The sequence below is a fragment of the Rhamphochromis sp. 'chilingali' genome, assembly GCF_963969265.1.
Source record: "Rhamphochromis sp. 'chilingali' genome assembly, chromosome: 17".
Classification (NCBI taxonomy): domain Eukaryota; kingdom Metazoa; phylum Chordata; class Actinopteri; order Cichliformes; family Cichlidae; genus Rhamphochromis; species Rhamphochromis sp. 'chilingali'.
This window is the reverse complement of record NC_137944.1, coordinates 7716415-7722994: the sequence shown is the minus strand read 5'-3', so window position 1 is coordinate 7722994 and position 6580 is coordinate 7716415. Positions and strand designations below refer to the sequence as shown.

General features: G+C 38.6%; 1 protein-coding gene across 1 annotated transcript in view; it reads right to left on the bottom strand.

The window, feature by feature from the left end:
* Positions 1-6580, bottom strand: part of LOC308384236 (uncharacterized protein) — a 352712-nt gene that overhangs the window by 117745 nt on the left and 228387 nt on the right. The gene's annotated exons all lie outside the window — the stretch shown is intronic.

Genomic DNA, 6580 nt, shown 5'->3' with positions numbered 1-6580 from the left:
TGCACGGTTTGGGATTGTTAGTAATGAAGACTCAGACCTCAAGAGATAATCCAGTGGTTCCCAAACTTTTATTGGCAGATATAGACAAAATACTGTTACTGTTAATCTAACTATGTTGAGTTTTTATATGCTTACACACACCCTTTCTAAATGGAGGGACAGTAACTCCATTTAGAAAGGCGTCATGGTGTAATTATTTCACGTGTAGTTTTTTTTTTTCCTGTGTAATAATATTCAGCATTGCCATCAATACATTTTTTAAAAAATGCCTCTCTGTGCAAAATGGGTTCAAGAACATAAACAGCTGTGGGATACTGTTTGTCCGTGATTTGAACTGGGGGAACAAATTGTGGTTCAGACTGATATTATTTGTATCCCACTGTAACTTTACTGTATAAAGAGCTAACATCTAGGCCCCACACTTTGGGAACCTCTGTGTTAATCTATGACAATTATTAAGCACTATGTAGCAGAGATGGCGACTTGCAATCGCAAGTTAGACCTGACCAAAACAAAAACCAAACCAAAGTTTTGGGATTCGAGTCTTGAGACCTTGTCATGAATTGCTGTGTGAGGCAGGTAGGATTAGACCCAAAATTCTGTTTATTGCAACAACCCTGAGTGAGTATGCACTTATCATTTTAAATGCTGTTGTACATCAATAAAGCAAAGGTCATATAAGATAATTCATAACATTTTACAAGTGTTAGAGAGACTAATTGGTCAATAGAATATCAGTTTCATCCATTAGACTCTTGAGACTTGACTTGGACTTGAAAAAAATTGCTGGTGAATATTTCTTCTATGTAGCATGTCTACATTTTGTCTCCAAAATAAAATGAATACAAAATGCAATGCTGCTTTCAGTTTGTCACTTTTCACTCCATTACCTGATTAGACATGAATGGGTACAGTGCCATTTAGTATCAATCATGAATTCATGCCATTCACATTAAACTCCTGTAACTTGTTCATTATCAAGAAACTATGTATATATGTTTGTTGCTAAAAAGTTATTGAATATATTCTACACTCATACTGGATGCTTCCATCAGAACAGAAGGTTTGGAGATGTTCTACAACACTTCACAATCAGATTTATAATAATGAATGGATTATGTCATGGTGTCTATGTCCAACCTTTGCATGTATAAATATCTGCAGAAAACATGGTGTGGCGATGGTAGGAAGCTGAAGTACTTTGATACAGTCCAGATCAAAAGTGTAAGACTACTTGAAAAATGGTGAAAATAAATAAATAAATAAATAAATCATATTTTGCATGGTTGGATCTTAACAAGGTTCCAAGTAGAGCTTCAACATGCAACAAGAAGAAATGGGAGAGGGACAAAACACTTTTTTGAGAATGCAATTTATTGAAAGCAATGCTTAAACTGTGGTAGCAAATGTTCGCAAGCTTGGCTACCGTTTGGGCCAGCGCCTCCTCTTGCTGGCTCACTCGTGTTTCCGCCATGCCCCAATCCTGAGTTTCAGCACCACTGTCGACTATGCATGATGGACCCGACCACATTTTCCTGTATTCCCGGTTGTCATCTTCACAGACACCAATGGACGCAGATTTTCAGCGGCGTCCTGGACATAACAACAACAACGACAATTCAGAATCCAGTTAATTCTTCTTAAGCAGGCGAGGCACAATTACTGATGCAGCTCCAGCGTGTCCCTGCAGCGTCCCCATGGATCATGCCCTTATACAGGGACGCCATAAGACAGTCATTTGGAATTTTTTAAATGATCCCGGGGGTTATGGAACAAAAAAGTCAAGTGGAAGACCCCAATTACACTAGCACTGAGGCAGAGGATCCAATTGGCTGTCTGTCATGACACTGGACAATCCTAGACGGCACAAAACCGACTGTTTGGACTTTGCAAGAGAGCTTGGGATAGTGAAAGGTGGAATAAAGTTTCCAACATTACTGACATGACAAGCAAATCCCTCCCAGTTTGTGGACTGGTTAGACAATGAGTAATAGCAGTCACCTGTTGAAAGGACTTGTTAAAAAATCTGGCTCAGCACCCATATGGCGCGAGGCCCAGACTCCAGGAAGGAGCACGTAGAAGCCAGGCATGAGAGAGAAGGACCAGCTGCCTGATCGCCAGATGGAGCAGCTTGTGCGACGATCGGTGGGACTTTATTTTTCAGTTTCAATATTTGTTTCAGTTTAGTTTTAAGGTTGCATCGTTGTAACCCCATACAAGCGGGCCATCACTACCATTCAGCAAATAACGCTGTGCTTTGAATTAACGTTATTGTATTCCCAACTCAAAAAAGAAAGCTAACAAGGAGTATTTTAGTTTTACCTTAACAATCAGGGATATTGATATCAAAGAAATCCAGTAATAACTTTAAGCTACCATTAATTCAGGCAGGCCACAAAGTCAGCTGATTTTACTCATTGAACTGGCAAATCTCATATACAGTTGGTTTTACTATTAACCTGCTTTAGCCGAACCACCGTTGCTACAAATGTGCAAGCCGTTTCACAAGCCACCTGCACCTAAACTTTTACTTTGGGCGTTGTCGGGTATTGTTATGGTTTTTCCCAGTCGCTCACACTTGACAGTTATGCGCTTGGAAGGTCGTGAACAAAGCCATGCGACCAAAAATAGATAGTGGCTTCCTTTAGCCACCGTGGTGCTGATTTAAAGTATTTTATTGTGCGTTCACTTCAAAAAGATAAGAGAAGTTTTAATAATAAAACTAGGATTTAACGATTCGTCTGATTCATAACAGGTGACGATCCTTCATCCAGCTTTCATGAAATATGTTCATGACATCTGGCTGAGAAAGAAGGCTGCTTACTGGCTTTCTTACTGTGGTTCTCAGCTTATTAATGTGTGATGAGGTATGTTTATCTTACACATTTTGTATTTGTCCATTATGCATCTGACTCACAGTCATGGTAGTCAGACTCCAAGACACACTGACTAACCAGCAATGTCAGGAAGAAATGTATTTATGAAATGTAATTTATGAAAATGTATTTATTGTTATTACTTGATAGTGCACCACTGATTGTGTAGTTGTTAACACATTGGATTGGCAATTGAAAGGTTGCTGGTTTGATTCCAGCTGGAGATACACATGGCCTTTTGGGGTTGTCTGAAAGGGCATCCAACATAAAAAGCTCTTCCACATCAAAGATGCAGAGCTACCCACTTGTGTCAAGCCAGAAATAGTTTTACATAACTCTCTGATAGCACTGTATAGTGATGCCTAACTTAGTACTGACCAAGTAAAGACAGGACCAGTGTTGGAGTCGAGCAGACTCAACTAACACTTTCAACTTATAAAAGCAGCGTATTCATGTCCATGTAGGGGAGAACAGTGTGATGTGACCTTTGAGCCGAATATATTATAAATATATTTGCATAATAATAATGTAAATATATTCTAATTATCCTTTAACTTCGCATTTTTTCATGGAATATATAGGTGTGTATATCTAACCCCAACTTAGACCCTCGGTCAGGAGTCATCCACTATATTTGTCCATGGGCTAAAATTTTCTCAGCAGATACTGTGAGGGTCAGATGCTCTTGTAAAATAAAATTTATATTTTATCTTGGGCACCAATTGCATGTTAGCCTTTGTCAGCATTAACAGACTCACATTAACTGTACTGCAGCAAGCAACTAGGGGGCATACCCTGAAAAGGCCCAAACTGTTGCTCTGACATCTCAATACTCATAGTACTAACCAAACTTCAAATGAACAAGAGAGGATAACAAGTACATCTCTGCAGGCTGCCTGGACAGTCTCCAAGCATAATTAGCCATTTACAAGCTAATGTGAGGAAGGTGATGCCTCTGGCCCAGGTGGCTCTGTTGATGTTATTGAAACCACAACTGTGCGCTACTGTGTGTGTCCTGCAGGCCACCAGCTGACATTCACTGCCCCAGGTAATCAGAATATGCAAGTTTGATTGTTAATAAATTGTTCCAAGTCTTATCAATCAGGGAACAAAAACATAAATCCGTATGGAAAAAGGTTATTTATTTTATACACAGTTATTAATGCTAACACAAAGCTAGCAGTGAAGAAATGAACAGCAACATAGGATTATACATTTCTATCCATATTCTTTTCTTTTGCAGAGTCATTGTCACCACAACGTTTTTGGCTTCCTATTGGCCAGTGGTGGGAAGTTGGGTGAGTGCCAAAAGTTCTTCTTATCTCCTATTCCTAACCTATTTTTCTTGACCTCAATGACATTTTCATTGAGTAGAAGATGGACTGCAAAACACCCATCTAACTTTTCACACCATGCTCTGTTGTTTTATGCAGGACATTTAACGAAGAAAAGCCTATGAAACATATACATTCAATACAAAGGTTGCAATTATAAACAATAAGGACCATTAAGGGTCAGATTTACTGAAGTCTGCAGGAGCCAAAAGCCTTCTCTGGACATTTAAAAGCTACTGTGTTTAGTGAGAGGCACAGTGTCAATTTGTGACTGTCAGTTGTGAATAGCACTATGTATTCATTAGAGTTTGACTTAAGTAAGTCTGTCCAATAGCATATAACATTTCATAAATTGTATTTATTATATTTAGCTTCTGTATAACTCCTTCCCTACTCCCTGTTTAGGATTTTTGTGACTGCAGTAAAATACCCTCCATCCATTACTTATTCGAGCAGAACTTTACTGAAGTAAAAATTAATCCTAAGACTGCAATACAGCAAAGGACTTTACTAATGAACACTGATTATAAAGAAAGTTAATCACATTTTTATCAGTTAATAGAGATCATAATCTTGAGCTTATCAAGCATTCTGTGTTTTTATGGAAGGCAGCAACTCAGTAATAAATAGTTTTGTTCCAGCGGTGTAATGCTCAAAATTCAGCTGTGAGTTTAGAAAACTGTTAAGAGCTATAAATATATAAGGAAGTTATGGCATGGAATGGAAAACACAGTTACAGTTAACATTTATAGATCTGCACAACTTTGTCTGTTGTTTTAATCAATGGTCGCATGGTCCGGCACAAAGAATTGGGCGACAGCATTTTCTACTTTCTTTTCATAAAAGATGGTGCAAATTATCCTATGCTAATTTAGTTACATGTCCAACAAAGTGGACGCCATGCACTGAGTATATTACTACTGCATTTCATACCACTACTGTAACTTTGTTGTTCTGGATAAACCTGAGCTGCAGTTACATTTTTAGTGTAAATAAATTGATCCATCCATCCATCCATTCGCTTCCACTTATCCTTTTCAGGGTCACGGGGGGCGCTGGAGCCTATCCCAGCTGTCATAGGGCGAAAGGCGGGGTACACCCTGGACAGGTCGCCAGTCTGTCGCAGGGCCAACACATAGGGACAGACAACCATTCACACTCACATTCACACCTAGTGGCAATTTGGATTATCCAATTAACCTATCCCCACAAGCTGCATGTCTTTGGACGGTGGGAGGAAGCTGGAGTACCCGGAGAGAACCCACGCAAACACGGGGAGAACATGCAAACTCCACACAGAAAGACCACGGCCTGATGGTGGAATTGAACTCAGGACCTTCTTGCTGTGCGGCAACAGTGCTAACCACCGTGCCACCGTGCTGCCACGCAAATAGCCATAAATAAATTGATATTAATTGATATTTGTTATTAGAATTCATTTTTCTGATGGGAGCGGGCTTGTTCAGGGTGGTATGCATGTAAGCTTCTGTAGTGCCAATGTGGATCAGCAGGGGAGCTGGCTCCAGGGAGGTGTACTTGTCTTCACCCCAGAGGAAAGGGGACAATCTCCTGGGTCTGGGGGTGGATTGCCCATTAACTAACAGGATTAGTTAATAATAGCAGTAGTGTCAGTGGATCTCAGGATGTTTTAAAGGAGCTGTGGATGTCATATGTATTCTAATACTTTGCAAAGTAATGCAGTCTAGTTCCTGCCCGATTAACTACAGGCTTTCTAGGATTTTCTACAGGGGGGAAAAAAGGAACATACTCTTCAGTATTACTGAAATTTACAGCACTTAGGTATGGAGGTCCAGGAGTGATAAAATTAATTGGTACCACTTTACAATAAGTCTCCCCTTATAGATGCTAATAAATAGTTTATAGCTATATTATTAATTAATCTGTAAATGCTTTATAAACCATTATTAATGGTTTATTATGCATTAGTCAAGGGTGAGAAAAAGAAAAAAAACTGACCGGTTTCTTGCCAAATAGTGAGCCAAATGTGTTCACCTATATATTTCATCTAGAGTTGCTATATTAAACATTTCAGACTAAGTTACTATCCTGTAAGCACAATCAGCATTTGTAAACATATTTTTTATCATATAAAATTGTACTTCATAAATGCATTATAAATATCCACAACTATCAATCGGAGTTTTGTTGTAAAGTGTAAAGCATAAAACCATTTATTAATGAATAATAAATATTTATAAATGCCATATGGGAGCCTTATTGTAAAGTGTAAAGCATAACACCATTTATTAATGACAAATAAACATTTATAAATGCCAAATGGGAGACTTATTGTAAAGTGTAAAGCATAACACCATTTATTAATGAATAATAAATATTTATAAATGCCAC